General features: G+C 37.6%; 1 pseudogene; it reads left to right on the forward strand.

Moving 5' to 3' along the window:
• The window catches only part of LOC138705730 (fatty acid synthase-like), a 62,382-nt pseudogene extending 41,335 nt beyond the window's left edge, over positions 1-21,047 (forward strand).
• Positions 21,048-21,827: the final 780 nt, after the last annotated feature.

Below are 21,827 nucleotides of genomic sequence, written 5' to 3' on the forward strand. Positions count from 1 at the left end.
GTGTGACTTGCTTTAAAATATGTATCCCACTGTGCTGTTTTTTTATTATTAATTTTTTTTTGTGTGTACATTTTATTCAATTGTCGGTTTCTGGTTTAATTATGTGAATCCTACTTAATTGTAATCTAATACTAATATGTATACTAATCTGTGTATTTTTATTTTTACTGTGTACATTTTTTATTGAATTATCGGCTTCTGTTTTTATGTGATTCGTATTTGATTCTAACAACATTAATATGTATTCCACTATGTTTATTTTTATTTTATGAGGTAAATTTTTATGGGTGCTATTCATAGACATTTCTCAGCACGCGCTACGAGCATACTAAGCTAGCCCCAGCTATCCACTGGTTACTTGTACAGAATTCAAATCATATCCTATCGCTAACACTGGTTTATGAATACGAAAAACGCTGATCATCCACCGGAAACCCGCGCTAAAAATGTCTATTAATACGGCCCTATGTAACTACCTCTTTTGATCTCATTATGTACCTTAATTGTATCAGTATGTAATTACTTAATTCCGATCCAGTTGTATGTTCAACTATGTAAGCAAGTTGTAATCCTGGTTGAGTGTAAGAGAAAGCCTTACGGCCTTAACTCTGCCAGGTTGAATAAAACCATTATTATTATTATTATTATTATTATTATTATTATTATTATTATTATTATTATTATTATTATTATTATTATTATTATTATTATTATTATAAAATATTAAAACATATCAGGAAGTAGCTACATCTCACTTGACGATATGTATCAGAGGAAAGGAACTGGTCACCTTATCCTGTTATCTCCTGGCTAGTTGCCTCATGGGTGTTGTCTTACTGGTGTCACTTGTGAGATTCAAACCTGTCTTCACACAGTTGACTATACACAACATGAATAAAGACGAAACATAATCTGTATATATAAATCCTTGCCCCAAAAAGGAAACTGTCTTAGGTTATTATAAGTCTTTATGGCAGAACTCTTCTTTCCAAGAAAATATTTAGAAGACAGAACTTAAAGATAATAATTTATCACAGTAGAATTGAAAGAACCTCTGAAGAAAAACAAAAAATGGTAAAACACCAGGAGAAGATGGTGTCAATTCTTAATGATATAAATATGCACGAGATTTCTTTCATGGACGATTGTTACCAGACGTTTTTTCAACAATAAACGTACATATCAATCTACGATTTTACCTGAAGAATGGAAAAGCAGTGTAATCATCCCCATATACAAAGAAAAAAGATAAACAAAAACGTAGAAAATTATAGAGGCTTCAGTCTCCTTATATTAATAGTATACATTATAAAATATTCATTAAGATTTTAAATGAAATAATTAAAAACTCAACCAACAGTTTCCTGTTAGAGTGTCGGAATTAATTTAAGAAGGTAGATCCTGCATTTAACCATTGTTCAGTATCAAAACTACGAGAATTTTAGAAAAACTACGAGAATTTAATTTGGAGACCCATTTTGTATTTCTTGATTATGTGAAAACTTTGAACAAAGTTAAAAGAGACTCTTCATTTCTAAAGATGTGGTAAATTTGTTTTATATGTATAGATGTATGGACTTTTTATTTGATACAAATCAAGCTTTCAGGTATAACTCCCTGTAAAGTTGATTCGAATAATTTTGAGGGAAAATTGTTCCGGGGCCGGGTATCGAACTCCGGACCTTTGGTTAAACGTACCAACGTTATACCAACTGAGCTATCCGGGAACTCTAACCGACACCGATCCAACTTTTCCCTCTATATCCACAGACCTCAAAATGGGCTGACAACTGTCAAGCAACCAACACTGAGTGCACACTAACTCTGTGTGACTTAAATTGTGGTTTTCTGTTAACGAACAGTGACGTGTATTATGCAAATCAAGATTTCAGGTATATTTTATATATTACAGCAAAAGAATATACCAAATTTACTACTACAACACAATAAAAAATACACTACCAACAAAATCAGGTCATCTACCAGTAACGAAAGTAATGAATTTGAAAGAGTCGAATGATATTGGGTAACGAAATTATGCATATTATTCCTTCACTTGCTTACTCTTGGTTCTGGGATCCAATAATAAACATAATAGTAATTAATAACAAATATTTAGAGCAGGTATCAAATTTAAGTACCGGTACGTACCTTGGATGGGATATATCACATGAAAATGAAAAACACCTACTGATACACAAGAAAAGTACAAAGTTCACACAGGTTTCAGGATTATTGAATAATGCTCTGGAACCTTATTTAGTACACAAATGCTCTTGAGTCAGAATATGTACTGCTTAGTCGCTCCTACACTTCTATATGGCAGTGAAATTTTGGACTCTGTAGCAAAAGGACAAACAAAGATTAAGAAAGTTGAAATGAAATTTTTCAGAAGAACAGCGTGAAATACCATTTTGGATCTAAAAAGAAATTGAATCTAGAGGAATTGAAGGTTGAATCTATTGAGAACAAAATTTATCATAAAATAACTAAATTAATGCGAAATGTATATAACATTTTGTATGATTTACTATTTGTTCATTTTCTTATTTTATAAAAATTTGTGTGTGTGGCAGGCATGGAGGTGTTCCTGAAGGGTGCTAGCTTCCACGGGGTCATGCTGGACAATATCTTCACTGCGCCCATAGACATGAGGCGAAGTTTGTACAACTTGATGTGTGAGGGTTTGAAGTCAGGAGCCGTGCAGCCTCTCACAAGAATTGTATTCCCTGCGAAAGAGGTGGAGCAAGCCTTCAGGTGTGTACGGCTAGTCTCAGTATTTGGGTCTTTGCGTCTTGAGCCTGAATGAATAACAATAATACGATTACAGTAGTTAAACAAGAATACAACCATTTATAACAAATGACAATAGGAACAGAGTCATAACACGGCCTTAGTCTGTCTGTTAGTCAAAATCGTGTCCCCTGCAATCTAAAATTATTCAAGGAGGAAGTTTTGGAATGAACACATGATATTTGCAAGGTCACAGTCATTAAATGTTCAGTAATGTTGTACTCTTACAGGGTTTCACCAGAATTTTTGTTTCCAATAAAATATTCTGTATCATTTTTATATGCTAAGAAAGCTTTGGCTGCTGAGTTTGCAATATAATACCACTATAGTACATTTATGTGCCCTTTTAATATATGTGTAATAATATAATAATATGACATAAGTTTTCGTCCATGATGCATGGCACGTATATCACACTCCTTCTTCTTGAAAGAGCTTCAAAAAGTGTAGCGTCTGTAATCAGAACAGCACGATTCTGTATGGAGAAGTGAGAGTGAAGACAATGACCGTGATGACGAAAACAGCCCAGAATGAAGTTAATTTATTATAACAAGCCACGTAGTAACATTCAAGATAAAAGTAGTTAATTTACTGACACATGCTATTAATATTACAGGATATCGTGTAAACGGTTGCTTAAGCAAGACAAGTGACATGTAATTTGTTGTCGATATATTTGTGAAAATTTTATTTTTGTATTGCCTCCCCTCCCCTTTTCAAAAGTGGGGTGCGCAGCTTATATGAGGGGTATTCGAGAAAATGCGGTACCTAATTAATGTTCCTAAATAGTTAAACTCATTTTCTGTATTAGTAAATTTTAATGCTGTTATTCATATTTAAATTTCGAATAAGCACAAAATATATTGTTTTGTTACTTTTTCTTTTTCTCTATATGACAGACAAAATATAATTTTCGGCTGCAAAAGGGTATCTGTCGGGTACAGGGGGGAGAGCCATTAATCCTTCCCGTTGAAGGCTTTAAGGAACCAACCTGGACAAATACCCAATGTCCCATCCCTACCTTCCCGTGATGCAGCTGTTAGTAAGCATCATTTTACAAGGGAGGGGCTACTCATCAATTAGCACTGGTCAGCTTGATGAGTTAATGACTGAATTTGGTATAATTTTCCTCTATTCAATACCTAACACCCTCTTTACCCTTTCCTATCCAGTCCTCTGACTGAACTCTTACTTTCTTCGACCCCGATGGCATTAGAGCATTCGAGGCCTAGGGGTTCATTTCCCTTTCCTTCCTCCTCTTTCTACTTTTCTGTTCCTAGTGCTGACCTGCTATGGCACTAAAATCGTCCTCCAGTGGCTCAAGGAGGGAAAGCTGGTGATCAACAAGATCTCCCAGCTAGGTCCAATGGACCTGTCGACCAACAGCAGGTGTGGTCCTGGGGGTTGTGTGTGAATGAAGTAGCCACCAAAACGTTAAAATATGGTGTTCACTTAAATCGGCTACAACTTGCCATTTTCAAATATTGGAGTGCAAGAGGTCAAATGACTTTGTTGTCAAACACTGGCATTAGAAAACAACAACAAATATAATTTCCCGTGCTTATCCGAAGAAGAAAGGCTTTAGTGTTTAATTTTGTGGATATTTGACTGGTCCAGTCCATGTTACTGTGTTCCAGGTTCATGACAAACGGCAAACACATAGGCAAGATGTTGGTGCAGATCCGACCTGAAGAAGAGGAGAAGGCTGTTATTCCAAGCACAATTCTTATGCAAGCTCAGCCGAGATTCATCTGCAAACCAGAGTGCACCTATGTAATTGCAGGTATCCAGCATTGAGCTGTTCGACAGCTATTTACGATATGACTGCTTTTGAGATTATCGATTTGAATGATTCTTTTTAAATTATTCAAATCTGTCGTGGAACCACAGTTGGCTTCTCTGTTGTAAAAGGGGAGTAAGGGAGCCAGTGCTAAGCATTGAGATTCTGTGTTTTAGAAATATAATTATTCATCATTATCATCATCATCCTGACAAGTATTATTAGGCCAAGTGTATCTCTTTTGAGGTCTGCCATTGGATCTTTTTCCCATCAGTCGATAATTTAAAATTGTCTTTGGAAATCTGTTGTTACTCATTCTGTTGACGTGATTTTTCCAGTTTTCTTGATACAGTCAAATGTTGTTTGAACGAATTTCTATGGACCTTGTTGTTATTTTCGTTATACTGGAAAATGTCGTTTTAACGAATTTCTAGGGATTCTGTTATAATTTTCGTTATAATGAAAGTTCGTTATAATATTGATCAATGCTACTTTTTACACAACTGTCATAACTGTATGTTTTATTGATTAAAGTTCACGTTAACACTTTGTTTGTTAAAAAACATCAAATTACTTAGTCACATATTGAAAAGTATTAAAATTTTTTAAAAAGGTGTATGTCTTCGACAGACAGCGCGTTTCGACGTGATGTCACGTCTTCCTCATTGTCTCCTGAACTACTAGTGATCTTGAATTCTGCGATGTGCATTTGTCGATTGTAGGGGTGGGGGTATGTTGCTCTTATGGTGGGGGCTGGTTGTTTGTGTGTTATGACGTATCATGACGTCGAATAATGTGTGTGTATTAAGTATATGTTGTGGGTATATTATTGTATGTTTATATATTTCGTATTGTTCTAAGATGTTTAACTGTGAACTTTTCGGTGTGATGTGTAAAATTTCCATATCTGTTTCTATATTATTGTAGTCATGATTATTGTTGATAATGTGGTCTGCATAATTTGATGTGATGTAGGGTTTGGTTATAGCTTTAATGTGTTCATTATATCTTGCGTGAAAGGATCGTCCTGTCTGTCCTATGTAAAAATGTGGGCAATTATTGCATTTTAGTTTGTGAACTCCAGTTGAATTATATTTATTTGAATGTTTAATGTTGTTGTTGTTGTTTTCTAATGCCAGGCGTTTGACAATAAATTCATTTGACCTCTTGCACTGCAATATTTTTCAAAGATATTATCATGGTCAGCCACTGAAGCACAGATTTTGAGGTGTTCCGAATCCATTTCTTGGTTTGAGTTGCACAATGGGCAGTTAGGGGACTGATATATTCCAATTCTATGCAGGTGTTTGGCCAAACAATCATGGCCTGTTGCCAATCTAAATGCAGCTACAGACGATTTTCGTGGTAAATCGGGAATGAACTGTGGATTTTGATGCAGAGAGTTTAGTGTTTAATGTGATTATTTAGGTATTTCTGTGTTGTGTTATTTGTTTTGTATGCTATCTTGTATTTTAGTTTTCTGAATGAAGTTGCAATTTTGTGGGTATTGGTATTGTGATATGTTAATGTTATGTATTTATTCTCACGTGGTGTTTGTGTTGGTTTGTTCTGTTTTTGTTTTGCCTTTTTTATTAGTGTGTCTATTATGTTAGGGTTGTATCCATTGTCTTGTGCTATATATTTTATTGTGTTTAATTCTTCAGTGTGGTTGTCATTGTTCATTGGTATATTAATTAATCTGTGTGTCATTGTACGGAAAGCTGCATGTTTATGTTGTATGGGATGGTTTGATGAATTGTGTATATGTGTTGTGGTTGTAGTGGGTTTCCTGTATATTTTGAATTCGTGTCTGTTATTTGTTTTGGTTATGGTGATGTCTAAGAAGTTTATAGCTTGGTTATGTTCTGTTTCTTTTGTATACTTTAATTTGGGTGTATTTTGTTGAGTTGTTGATGTAGGTTTTCTATTTGTCTTTTGTTTCCATTATATAGGACTATTATGTCATCTACATATCGATGCCAGTACATTATTTTCTCTGCGTTTGTTTTACTATAAGGAAACGTCTGTAATTTCTTTCTGATTTGACAATTGATTCTTCTAGATAATTTATGATGTAGCACATATAGGCTAATCCAGAAATCCATGTAGAGTGTTAGTTGGGAGACTGGAGGCAAAAAGACTTTGGAGAGGCCAAGACGTAGATGGGAGTATAATATTAAAATGGATTTGAGGGAGGTGGGATATGATTGAAGAGACTGGATTAATTTTGCTCAGAATAGGGACCGATGTGAGAGCAGCAAGTACGTAAGTAAGTAAGATAATTTACAATAACACTTGCACTTTTTTGTCCAGTCAAAAATAGTCATAAATCATTAGCAACATTTATAGCTTCGGCAAGAAACCTTTTTTTTTTTTTTTTTTCACTATCATTATCACTAACATGTTAGGAGAAAATCCACTAACGATTAGGGAAAACACGGAAATTTTACTTGAAGCAAGTAAAGCGATCGGTTTGGAAGTAAATCCCGAAAAGACAAAGTATATGATTATGTCTCGTGACCAGAATATTGTACGAAATGGAAATATAAAAATTGGAGATTTATCCTTCGAAGAGGTGGAAAAATTCAAATATCTTGGAGCAACAGTAACAAACATAAATGACACTCGGGAGGAAATTAAACGCAGATTAAATATGGGAAATGCCTGTTATTATTCGGTTGAGAAGCTTTTATCATCCAGTCTGCTGTCCAAAAATCTGAAAGTTAGAATTTATAAAACAGTTATATTACCGGTTGTTCTGTATGGTTGTGAAACTTGGACTCTCACTCTGAGAGAGGAACATAGGTTAAGGGTTTTTGAGAATAAGGTGCTTAGGAAAATATTTGGAGCTAAGCGGGATGAAGTTACAGGAGAATGGAGAAAGTTACACAACGCAGAACTGCACGCATTGTATTCTTCACCTGACATAATTAGGAACATTAAATCCAGACATTTGAGATGGGCAGGGCATGTAGCACGTATGGGCGAATCCAGAAATGCATATAGAGTGTTAGTTGGTAGACCGGAGGGAAAAAGACCTTTAGGGAGGCCGAGACGTAGATGGGAGGATAATATTAAAATGTATTTGAGGGAGGTGGGATATGATGATAGAGACTGGATTAATCTTGCACAGGATAGGGACCGATGGCGGGCTTATGTGAGGGCGGCAATGAACCTTCGGGTTCCTTAAAAGCCATTTGTAAGTAAGTAAGTAATCATTATCACTACGTACAGATTCTTATCACTTCCACCCACACCACCTTCTTCTTGCATTACATTACAGACAATGCCCTCTCCTGTAATCTCCTTTTCAATAGTCATTGCATTGTCGATATCAATGAAATCTTTTGGTTTCACATCTGTAGGTGTGTTATTCTTCTCACATATCTGAGTCCAACTCTTCACTGTCATCCTTTTTCTTCTTGAATCACTGACAAAATTCCAGACTTCCGCCAGCAGTTCCTTATAACTGTTGAGAGCAAGCTTCTCCATGCTGAAGTGAACATTTTCAAAAGATATGTCTGTGTGCCCCAGTAACAAACCACTTCGTTGTAATGTTCATATGTATCATGAAGGGGAAATTTTTATTTTCGTTATATGGACATTCGTACAATTGAAATAATTTAACATTCAACCATATGCAGGTAATGAAAGGGAAAACAATTTTTTCCGTTGTACTGGTGAATTCGTTAAACTGGTGTTCGTTAAATCGATATTTGACTGTATCGCCAAATATACAGTGGAACCTCGATTTTCGGTTTCTCGATTTGAGATTTACCCGCATTTTGCGTACTTAAGGTACTGTCACACGTCGCTACTTTTGCTGCGCAAATTTTGTACTGCAGCTGCAAAAGTTGCGTGTCGTGTTCACACGTAAGCCAAAACTAACGTGCTGCATGCTACTTTTTGTGCTGGGCAACCCAAGTGCAGCAAAAGTTGCAACTGGAGGTTGCGAGTCTGTTCACACACAAGGCGCTACTTTTGCAGCCGCAGTCCAGCTGCAGGTTTCCATCTCTGTGTTGACTTCTCAATATACATTTTTTGTAGTTATGTTCGCATTATTAAGAAACTCATGCGAAAGCTTCCTTATCTATTATTTGCTTTTCTGTCGTATCTAGTATTCAGAAATTGGCATTATTTTTACTATAAAGCTTTTAAAAACGCCTATGTACTTAAATGATAACCAACAGCATATTCACGTAATCAATGTTGGCAACCCTCCTGTTTGAAATTACACTATGGAAAATTAAAAAACTTAATTATATCGTCACCAATTATGCTCAGACTGTGTTGTGCATTTAATAACTGTTACAAATAATTTATTTCCATCGCATCTAACATTAAAATATATCCAAACAATAAAAGTATCATTGGCACATTTGGGTGGCAACCGCAGCAAAAGTTTCAACAAACCGATATCAAAAATGCTGCGGCTGCAACCCTGAGAACCCTGTTCACACGTCGCTACTTGTAAGCTGCGCGCAGCATGGAAAAGTAGCGGGCAGCAGGTTTGGCAGCCGCTACTTTTCGGGTTGCACCGTTGTTCACACGTCGCAGTACAAGAGTTGCGCAGTTTTCTGTACTGCAGTGCTGCAAAAGTAGCGATGTGTGACCGTACCTTTATTTTGCAGTCCCGGCAGAAGTCCCATATACGCAATGCTATTTTTACTCTGATTTAATGTTTCTCGATTTAGTGTTTTACCAGCATTTAAAAAACAAATTTTTTGTCCCAACAGAGGAAATTAACTTCGATTGTGCGTTTTTTCAGCCCAAAATGTTTATTTCCTTGTCCCAGGTCGTTTCAGTAACAGTTCCTATCCCTCTCCTTATCTACCATGCGTTCCCAGGTGGGATACCTGATGCAACACGCTGCCAAAACCACGTGTTAATCATGTGCTACGGTGCATGAGAATCATTCACAACAAAGCACCGCATTAAGACAATTTTAGGGCTTCTAATGGATGACTTTAAGCAGCATGACATTACATACAAAAATGTGTGTGATGGAAGTGCAACTGTTCCAGATGAGGCTACACTTTCAACTTTTTTTTTTTTTCACCTGAAGACCAAGATATCATCTTCAAAACATTTTGAATTACTTAAAATAGGCACTGGAAAAAGTCCAATCTACACCTTTTTACTTAGAAATCCCTTAATAATAATAATATACTGGTATCCTAAAGACTCACCCCTCCCCATAAAAATATTCTGTTGACGCCCTTGCTGCAGGGAGATTCATACGATGCAGATGTTCTGCAGATATGACACCCCAGTTCTCGCACTGTGTTGGCTTGTAGCCATCTCCATGGTGTATTTCCCTTGATTCCTGTTTTCCCATCTTCTTGCCAAACTTATACACAGTGGGTTTAAATTTCTTGATATCTGTTTTAGTAATATTTCTTGTTGTATTAGTCTATAATATGATTCCGAATGTAGGTTTACACTTGAGTGTTATGTGGATTTCTGATTTTGAATCTGTAAATGTGCAATTTTTTTATCTTTAAGTTCATTTTGATTGCTTTCAATTGTGTTCACTCTCTGTGAAGGATACACATGACAGTTTCATATTTTTATCTAATGTTTTGTAACGAAGTTGTAATTTGTTTTGACATTTGTTTGTCATTTCATAACTCCAGTCAGTTTCTGCATTGTACCTTCTGTCGTTGTCCTTCTTAAATTCACACTTTTTAAGTAATTGATTAACTAGCGGACTTACTCGTGTTAATTATGTAAGTCTGTGCGGCTTACAGCTGTTTCGGTGCTTCATCACACCATCCTCAGAGCCTACTATATCTCGCGTCATCTCAAACTTCTCTGCCTATTGTGTGGCTGCGTTTGATTGTTGAAAAGTGTTGAAAAGTGGAGTCAAATAGTGTGTGTGTACTGAAATTGATCTGTGTGTTGAGAATTTGATCAGGGTGTGTTTTAGTGTTTTTGTATATGAAGAGTCCACTGCAAGAATGATGGGTGTCATCTGGAATACATTTTGCAGGAGAAGCAATTGAAAGTTTGAAATGCTTAGCGCTCAAAGCTTAACTGTGATTTTCCGATCATTACTGGACAATGACTATCAGTGTTAATGCCATATAACTCTCTAGGCTATGTACATTCTATATGTCTTAAGCTATGCATTGACAGTCTTGGTTCATTTTCGACAAGAAAGTGACATCCATCATTCTTCCAGTGGACTCTTCATATTTCATATTGTTCTAGTGTGTTGAGTTTTTGGTTCTTCGGTTGTATGTGTAGGATTTCCATGTCCGCTTTTATGTTATTGTATGTATGGTTAGCATTGGTTATGTGATCGGCGTACACAAGTAAGTCCGCTAGTTAATCAATTACTTATATTCAAGTGTTAAAAGTAGTGTACGCAAGATTCAAAATGGATCACACTTTTTTTAATATCAGCTTTATTCTCTTCATGTCTCCATTGTCTTAATTCTTGAAAATTAACTTTTTTATAATAATCTTTCTATCTGTAGTACTTAAATAAATTACTTTTCAAGTGTCACGCAGTCATGTGTATTAATAGTAAAGCCCCTTCCTTACTGCAGGTGGTTTGGGGGGCTTTGGCCTGGAGCTGGCGGACTGGCTGGTGCTGCGAGGAGCCCGCAAGCTGGTGCTGACATCTCGCAGTGGCTTGCGGACTGGCTATCAGAGCTACCGGGTGCGCATCTGGCGTAGTTACGGCATTACTGTAAACATCTCCTTGGCCGACATCACGTCCGAGGAGGGCGTAACAACTCTTCTATCAGAAGCGAATAAACTCGGACCAGTGGACGCCATCTTCAACCTCGCTGTGGTTAGTTTTCACGTATCAGCATACTGCGTAGTTAAAGGTTTCAAATCATTTCGCTCCCATTTGTTCCTTCATGGATATTATGTTCATAGTATTTGAAACCTGAAAGTTGTTTGTTTGCTTTGTTATTTAGTTATTCTGTGTATTAACTGGTGGTGTGTTTTTCATTGTCCATTTCTTTGTTTCTTGTTTGCTTGTTTGATTTTTCATTTTTAATTTGGTTTATTTGTAGTTTATTCCTTCATTGTTTGCTTGCTTGTTTGTATCTTGGTTGGTTTGTTTGTATGCTTGCTTCCGTGTTAGCTTGTTTGTTTGCTTCCATGACTTGTTAGTTGGTTAGTTAGTCATTGAATGTTTGTTTGTTTCGTTAGTTGCATCACTGACAAGTATTTCCATTCACGTTTAGTCTATCCTGTGTTCCCTTGGTTATTTGATTTGTTTGCCTACGATGAAAGTATAATAACCGAGAATGTCTAATGAGTTTAATAATTCTCCATGTTGAATCTTTCGTACACTACTTTTAACACTTCAATATAAATAATTGATTAAATGGCGATCTTACTCGTGTTAATTGTGTAAGCATGTGCGGCTTACAGCTGTTTCGGTGCTTCATCACACCATCCTCAGAGCCTACTAGATCTCGGCGTCATCTCGAACTTCGCTGCCTGTTGTGTGGGTACGTTCGATTGTTGAAAAGTGTTGAAATGTGGTGTCAAAAAGTGTGTGTGTTCTGAAATTGATCTGTGTGTTGAGAATTTGATCAGGGTGTGTTTTAATGTGCCTGTATATTTCATATTGTTCTAGTGTGTTGAGTTTTTGGTTTTTGGGTTGTATGTGTAGGAAAGATTCAACATCGATTATCATTCTACACATACAACCCAAAAACCAAAAATTCAACACACTAGAACAATATGAAATATACAGGCACACCAAAATACACCCTGATCAAATTCTCAACACGCAGATCAATTTCAGAACACACACACTATTTGACACCACATTTCAACACTTTTCAACAATCGAAAGCACCCACACAACAGGCAGCGAAGTTCGAGATGACGCCGAGATCTAGTAGGCTCTGAGGATGGTGTGAAGAAGCACCGAAACAGCTGTAAGCCGCACATGCTTACACAATTAACACGAGTAAGATCGCCATTTAATCAATTATTAATAATTCTATTGAACCAGGCGAGACAAAGTAGCAACCCCTCACTGCACGATAGGGATTGCCCATTGAATTGTGTGATTGTAACATACTTAGATGTGATGGCGATCAGGGTGGGGGTGGCGGCGACGAGAGTTGTGGTGGTGGTGGGTAGCAGCAGCAATAACAGTAATAACATCTACAGTGTCTACTGTCACAGGTGTTGCAGGATAGCTTGCTTTCGAATCAGACTGAGGCCAGGTTTGCTGCCTCTGCCGGTCCCAAGGCGCTTGCCACTCGCCTGCTGGACAAGTTTTCTCGCCAGTTGTGTCCGCTGCTGCAGAAATTCGTGGTGTTCTCAAGCGTCTCCTGTGGGCGTGGCAACGCTGGACAGGCCAACTACGGCATGAGCAACTCAGTGATGGAGCGGGTGTGTGAAGCAAGGGTCAGGGGCGGCCTACCAGGGCTGGCTGTGCAGTGGGGCGCTGTGGGAGATGTGGGGCTGGTGGCAGAGATGCACGGGGACCACAAGGAGCTAGTTATAGGTACCTCATGTTATACTACAACAGAGAACGAACTCATTTCTTTGCAGCATGTTGTTTCATGTTTTTGGATCAGAAGACTGGACTGGATTGTAGTGATGTATCTCTCAACAATGTTTACTGTTGAAAGCATTGTTAAATCAAAAACTGCTACAAGTACTACAAATAACTGGACGAGATTGATATCGAATGAACTTTGTAGGTCTAGAATTGATTGACTGAACTAAAATGAAATAGGCCTGAGTGTTCATTGAAATGCTTTAACCAAATGAATATGAAGTGAATTGAAACAGGAAGAATTGCACTCCATTGGACTGGGTTGGTTGGAATATTTTAAAGTAGAATTACTTCAATTGTGATTGCATGAACACAAATGGAATGCAGTTAATTTCTGTGTATTAAACTAGACTGGACTCAATTCGCATGAGTTGAATTGAAGTGAACTGTAATTGCATTGCTTGGAGTTCAGTTTCACTATATTTCATTAGAATACATGATAGGAGATTGGACTGAACTACATCAGATTAGATTAGGTTAAATTAATTTAAGAAGATGGGTATTGATTGGTTGTGTTGGGAGTGGGGGTAGTATAATTTAGTTCCTAGTTTATTGAATGACACTTCGAACTGTAGGCTTTATTCGGCATTAAAGTTCAATATTGGAACATCACAATATGTAATTTTTTTCTTCCACCATGTTAATAATGTCAAAAAAGGTGCTTGTACAAATTTTGGCCACTCGAACGCAATTATAAGGCCATCCAGAAATTAATTTTCCTTGGAGCGGTTTCCAGAAACAAAGCACAATTTCATGGAAAGATTTATTGAAACAGATACAGCAATTGTTGCGCTATTTTTCAAGATATTTCCCACTGAAATTGAGGGATTTGTCATATCATGGGATCAATTTTTGTATCCCTGTGTCATAGAAATCTGCAGCCTGGGATCAGAACCAGTGTCTGCACCTCTCTGTTGATCCCACGGCATGACAAATTTCTCAATTCTGGTGGAGAATATGTTGAAAAATAGCTCAACAATTGCTGTATCTGTTCCAGTAAATCTTTCCACGAAATTGTGCTTTCTTTCTGTAAACTGCCCTAGGTAAAATCACTTTCTGGACGGCCTCGTAATTGCTCTCAAGTGGCCAAAATTTGTACAAGCACTTATTTTGACATTATTAACATGATGGAAGAAAAAAATTAACTTTTTTGTCTCGCCTCATGAGAATGTTTGCTTGTAATCTACATTTTTCAAAATGTTTCTACTTATTTTGAAATAAAGTTAATCTATGAAATAATCATTTGAAACTGGAGGATTCTGGCCTTCATATTGAAGTAAGTATGAAATGAATATACTACCAACCTAATTTTCAAAACAATGTTAACTTTAATGCTCATTATCTAAAAAATTTCTTTTTGTGGGTTAGTTTCTTTTTGAATAACTGCGTCCACTTGTTCTTCCTCTGACACATATCGTCAAGTGAGATGTGCTGCTTGATAATAGATACTGTATATACATATCAGCCAGAACCTCAATCAGAGGTTTTGTTTTGATTCTGATTCGACTGGGTTGGACCAAGTTACATTGTATTTGTATTTAGTTTTGGTTGTGTTGTATTTGGTTGGTTTGTGTCGGGCTGAATTTGGTTGCACTTTTTAGTCCAGCAGATGCACTGAACATCTCTGACTGATGTTGCAGGTGGCACGCTACAGCAGAGGATCTCGTCGTGTCTGGAGGTGCTAGACGTGCTATTGGCCCAGACTCATCCTGTGGTGGGCAGCATGGTGGTGGCAGAGAAGCGAGCGGGCAGTGGCAACTATGCAGACATCATGGAGTGTGTCAGCAGTATTTTGGGTGTGTACAGCCTTAGACACAAAAAAGACCTATCACCTGTAACGCGAATTTGTCTGTCTACTTTAAGCAGTATCTGGTTCACACGATTAGGTTATTTTGTACCTAATTTATCCCTTGAATATATCTTTGTTATAGATTATTAAAACATCTGATCTACTAGTATGAACAAACAGAAAAAACAACAACCAAAGAAAACAGAGGTGTAACAGAGCGAAGTCTTGCATAACAAATTTTTTCACGTGTAAATCTAAGCTCTCACAGAATCAACCGAAGTCTTGTGAACCAGAACAGGCAAGAATACTTAATCAATGAAGTTCTGTAAATGGTGCTGGGAAGGAGGTTTGCTGCTATTCACTTCTCTTTCTTCCACCACCTTGTGAGTGCCAGAATTACTTACTTCAATGCAAATTTGATTATAATAGCTTGGAATCGTCAAGCTTCTAATATTACAGTGTTATGCAAATGTCCCTACTTAATGGAGTGGTTTCTAGATGTCAGTTAATTTTGTATTTACATTTAAGGCCTCATTCCTAAAGCAGAGTTAAATGTAACCATAATTAATTAATTTATTTATTTATTTACTTACTTATTTATTTATTTATTTATTTACAGTACAGATATTCGTTTACAAAAAAAAATCGATAACGTGTGAAAAAAGAGATGAAACAGATAAAGTGTAAATACAAATTAAAATGGAAAATGAGAAAAGGAAAGAAAAAAAAAAGAACAGACAAATAGATACTACCTAAATAAAATATACAGATATAGATATAAATGAAAAATACAAAATATCATAACCGAGAGAGAGAGAGAGAGAGAGAGAGAGAGAGGGAGGGAGGGGGAGGGAGAGAGAGAGAAAGATTTTTTTTGTGTTTGTGTGTGTGTGTGTGTTTTTTTTTTTTTGCTCTGGATTTAACAATGAAGCCGTCATCCTTCTTGCTTCCCAATATTTTGATGGAAGGTCCACAAAATAGCCAAAAATGTAAAATGTAGCTATAATTGGCAAATTACAGAGTAACAAATAGCAATATTATATAAAATCACCTACCTTCAGTATATTAATAAGAAAATGTTTGTATTCCATGTAAGAAATGCAGAAATCTAGATCCCATGTTTTACATATTTCATTGAAATTTGAACACATTTTTTTTGTGTTTGGTTTTTTATAATATAACAATTGACGATTTCTTAAATGTGATGTTCTAGCGTTAATCTGGATTTGTGATAATATTTCGCTATTATCCACTAGACCATTGAATATTTTATATAATAAAAGTTGTTCAGCAAGTAATCTACGACTGGCAAGAGACATTAAATTAAAATCAGCAAGTAGATTGTTGTACGAAATTTTGTTATGGAGGGCTGAACAATGATATCTTCTAAAATACAGATATCTAGAGAACCGTTTTTGAATTTTTTCAATTTGATTACTATGTAGTAAAGGACCAATTAAACGTGCCTTCATTTCATTCGAACTTCTGCGCAGCAATGATGCACACGAACACAAGGAATTTTCAATTCGAGATACATGTAAAAGAACTACCGGCAATTGATAGAATTAATATTATCTATACTTTCCTTAAAAAACGGTAGAAAGACGGATGGGAGGAAATCAGAGAAGGTGTCTCCTTTCTTTATTCACAGATGCTTTCCATCAAAAGATGGCCAAGAGTTTCTACTTTGAGTTGTATGCTGGCAGGCATTCGAGACCTGAAGACCGTCAGCCATACTACGACGCTGGCAGAGCTGGGGATGGACTCCATGACGGCCGTGGAGATCAAGCAGACCCTGGAGCGCGAGTTTGAAGTGCTGCTCACAGCACAGGAGATCCGGAGCCTCACGTTTGGTCACCTGGAGAAGATCGCCGCCAACAGGAAGCAGGCCAAGAGTGCGAGAGAACAGGAGGCTCAAGGTACACTAACAGTGCATTCCAACATCTGTCAGCAGATATGAGAATGTTTGTAGTCGTAAATAATGTATAAAAATTGAGTAAGAATATTGCTGCTGAATTTGCATTCACTCTTTACACATTGTACAGGATGGTCCAAAAAAGTAACCTAAATTATTATAGTGTTAAATGAATGATTATGGATATTGGAGCGCACTCATATTGAATACAGGCATTCCACGAACTGAAAGGAGCTGATTTGCAAGCACTGCACTGTGTTGCGGCCATTGTTAATGAAAATGTTGATTATTTCCAAAATAGATGGTTTGTTGCTGTCATTTCGCTATTATTATTATTAGTATTATTATTATCATCATCATCATCATCATCATCATCATTATCACCATCATTATTACAGTAGATGGCGGCCAGGTAGCTCAGTTGGTAGAGCAGCTGGCTACGGGCTGGAAGGTCCGGGGATCCCAGGTGGTGACAAGATTTTTTCTCGTTGCCAAACTTTCAGAACGGCCCCGAGGTTCACTCAGCCTCCTATAAAATTGAGTACCGGGTCTTTCCCGGGGGTAAAAGGCGGTCAGAGCGTGGTGCCGACCACACCACCTCATTCTAGTGCCGAGGTCATGGAAAGCATGGGGCTCTACCTCCATGCCCCCCAAGTGCCTTCATGGAATGTTAAGGGCATACCTTTACCTTTACCTTTAGGTATTACAGTAGATCCTCAATTTTCCGTCACCCTATTAATTGATTGCTGGATTAACCGTCTGTCTTTCTCTCGCTTTTTCTTTTCTTTTTTATTTTTTCTTTTTTTTTTCTGCAGAAATATATGAAGTATTGCACATTGTATTAGCACGTTATTTTTTTTTCTAGAGAGGGTTATTACAAGCCTTTTCCCTTAGGTCTATTGTTCGAACTGTCGTAGTGTATAACTTCTATATGAAATATTTTCTTTGGGTATCAAACAAACACTCATTGTGCTAAGAATCGAAAAATAAAGTGTAAATAATTGAGTGGTTTGGAGAAAGATAAACCGTGGCTCATCTTGCATCAAAATACGAGATTGGAGTGTAGAAAGTACATAAATCTACAACACGAGACTTCCAATACTGATATCTTTCCACAGACAGCCATTACAAGGAGTTCCCTTGGCCCTTAAAAACCCGTCGTTGATAACCAGATTTAAATTAGTGAACTTCTGATCCACTCACTATCTAGCATATTAAGCGCAACACCATCAAAACCACGAAGGGAGTTACGAAAGTGCAAGTATTATTCACTAAATTTACGAAAATCTTTTATGGTATGGATTATCCGATTTTTTCGATTAACCATTCAGCCCAGCCCCTTCATTACCACGGTTAATAGGGGTTCTACTGTATGTATGTTTTATTACCTCCTTTTATTCATTCATTTTTAGTTTTTAATGTTTCTATATCTGTTCCATTTATCGGAATTTTGAATCCTAATTAATTGTTCACAAGTTAAGAGGGCTTGCGTTTCAACATCTACCATAATTTATTTATTGTAAAACCCATCACCGAAAAAGAGAGCTTGTTGCAGAACCTCAATATAAGCCTCGGAATGGTCAGGCTTATGTGAGGGCGGCAATGAACCTCTGGGTTCCGTAAAAGCCATTTGTAAGTAAGTAGGCCTAAGTAAGATTACTTGCATAGCTTTAATCGTAGTTGTTTTGATTGCACCAATTTCGAAACATAAAGCTTGGATTTCTGTACGTTGTAGTATGTGTTTATTACTAGCTCATGTGGTCAACACAGTATACGAGTATGTAACATGTGGTATGTGATGCTTACTATCAACTGTGGACTTCCTCATTTTGTTCCTGTTAATCGTTTTAACACTTTCATTTTGTGTTGTTTAGAATGAATTTTGAAAAATAATTGACTTCTTTACAAGTAAAATCTATTGAGAAATTTAAAATTCTGTCTTTTAGATCTAGATTCATTTTCCGGGCTGAGAGGCCGTGGTCTATTGGTTGGTTTTATACCAGACGTTTCGTCTGCAACTGCGGCAGACATCTTCAGTGGAGTGGTATCCGAGGTCGCAAGACTCTTCTCGGCATACCTGAAGCAACTGATCCTGTGGCTGGTTGTGCGGGCGTATTTATAGTGCGGCTCGCGGGCCGAGGCCTGTTGTCGCTGCGGTCCGCACTGCTTTGTTCGCTGCTCCCGTTCTGGGTTTCGTCCTTTTGTTGTAGTGGCTTCTTATCTGTTCTGTTTAGGACCGGGTACCAACACTTGTTTAGCTTTACGCCTTCTTCCTTGCGATGTCTGCCGCAGTTGCAGACGAAACGTCTGGTATGAAACCAACCAATAGACCACGGCCTCTCAGCCCGGAAAATGAATCTAGATCTATAGACTCTGGCCGTGAAAGCCTACACTACAAAATTCTGTCTTTTACCTTTCAAAAGATTCTTCCTCTAAAATCTATTGTCTCTGTTCAGATTTTAACTTGCGCTCAGAACCAAGCATGGTGCATGATGCAGCACTGAGTGACAGTCCAGATCCTCTACAAGGTAGATGGTGGTGATTGGTGATTACAGATGCAGCATTGAGCGACAGTCCAGACCTGTTTCAAAATATGCGTCTGCTGATACGAGAGATCGGAGACGAGCAGACTGCAGCCCAGACCATGATGCGAATGGACGGGGGTGTGGAGGGCGTGGAGGACACACGGCCAACACTGTTCATGTTGCCGGGTGTGGATGGTATGGCGGTTGGCCTGCAGTCCCTGGCTCAGAACCTGGACTGCCAGGTGTGGTGCCTGCAGCTGGGCTACGTCAGTGAGCAGCAGACGGTGCAGGACATGGCACGCTCCCTGCTGCCTGTACGTCAAGTACTTAACAGCACTGTGGCTGCTTTACTGCTTGGTATCATGTTCTTACTTATCTAGTTCAACATTGGTTGCTCATGTGTGAGTCGGTTTTGATATTAGATTACGAAGTCTAGTGCGGGTATTATTTTACATTATGGTGTATTACAGTGAAACCTCTCATTTACGGACATCGAAGGGACGTAAAAATCTGTCCGCATCTGGGAGGTGTCCTTTATTGGAAGAGAGCCTCCCCAATCTAACAGTAAATTTATAATATGCATTTTGTATCCCTTCACGCTTTAAATGAAATGTATTACTATAGTTTAATTCTACAAATATAGTACACTACAGTAAATTCTTTGCAACTTTGAACTACAGTAGATAAGACCGAAAAAGGAAAATACAGTACTGTGCCATGCAATTTTATTCTACGTCTACAGTTATGCAGTACTGTAATTTACAATTTTCAACTTAACCTTTACGTTCAGGTGCCATGTCTCTCGAAACAGAACAACTGATTGAAGTAAGGAGAATAATCCTACTAACCCTATCATGTGTTGAATACAATTTCACGATCGCGGAAACGTTGGACCCATCAAACAGGTTAAATTTTATGACTTTGTTTATCCACCCGCTTCCAGCTAACAAGGGGTAGCCGGCTGGGCTAGTGGTAGCCTACGAGACCCTTATTGTCTTCTTTCATGTTAAGGAATTTCTGTACTAAATTTTCCATTTTTGTAACACACGAGGTCTTGAAATCCAAGTTCTGTCCGCAGTCAGGAGGTAAAGCAAGCTTTAGGACTGTGAAACAGCTGTCCGTGTCCGTGTCTGAGAGTGTCCGTAAACGAGAGTTAAATTTATCATTATTTCTATATTATTTCAGTTGGGACATAAAAATCTGTCCGTATATGAGGAGTGTCCGTATCTTGGAGGTGCCCGTAAGGAGAGATTTTACTGTATAATGTTATTAAGTCCAGATCCTAGATGTTGCTCTAATTCTCTTTAAAGGCCTAATTGAAGCCACAGACCTGTTATGTGGTTTTTATGTAGTTGTTGTGTTGGCAGCACATCCGCAGCCATCTCCCACCCGGGGCGCCGGTCAACCTGCTGGGCTACTCATTCGGGGGGCTGCTGGCCTTGGAGCTGATGCATGCTCTGGAGCAGGAGGGCCGACAGGGCCAGCTGTTCCTGCTGGACAGCTCCCCACCCTACATGCGAGCCTTCCAGCAGAGCGTGGTGGGCAGCGACCTGCAGAACAGCATACTGTGCATGTTCCTGAGCATGCTCGCACCTGGCGAGACTACAACGAAGGTGGGGACCATGTCCTACTTAGTATACTTGGATTACGTTATATTCTACTACTGCCAACCTCCTGCATATGTATTGTATTGTATTTATTAACATTCCATGGTATTCATACATTGCTTTACAGCTAGAATATGGAACAAGTCAAAAAACTTAATACTATTATAAAGTCTTAATTTATAGTCACAGTCTAGATGAAATATATACAGACGAGATTTACAATATAGTCTACTGGTACAACACATAGTTTTAGTATCAATTTCATGAAGCGTTATTGAATGTCATGAATTCACCTACAGAATAGAAGGCGTGAGAAATTAGGTACTTCTTTAATTTGGCCCTAAATAATCTTATGTTTTGAGTTTCATTTTTTATATCGATAGGGAGGCTATTAAAAATTTTTACTGCCATATAACGCACTCCTTTTTGATAGCACAATAGACTTGCCGGTGGAGTATGAAAGTCATTTTTTTGACGTGTATTTATGCTATGAACTGTTGAATTAGTTACAAAGTTTTCACGATTACATACGAGGAAGATTATTAATGAAAAGATATACTGACAAGCCATGGGCATTATTTGTAGTTTTTTGAAAATAGTCCTACAAGATTCCCTAGATTTGGCACCTACTATTATTCTAATTACTCTTTTTTGTAATAGAAATATACTGTTACTATCTGTGGAATTTCCCCAGAATATTATTCCAGAACTCATTACCGAGTGGAAGTATGCAAAGTATATTGTTTTTAAGGTATTGATATTTACTATCTTTTGCATAGATCTAATAGCAAAACAAGCTGAATTTAGTTTGGGAGTAATTTCTTTAATATGATTTTTCCAATTTAACACATTATCTATTTTTAAGCCAAGAAATTT

This window comes from Periplaneta americana, chromosome 9, assembly GCF_040183065.1.
Source record: "Periplaneta americana isolate PAMFEO1 chromosome 9, P.americana_PAMFEO1_priV1, whole genome shotgun sequence".
NCBI classification, from domain to species: Eukaryota; Metazoa; Arthropoda; class Insecta; order Blattodea; family Blattidae; genus Periplaneta; species Periplaneta americana.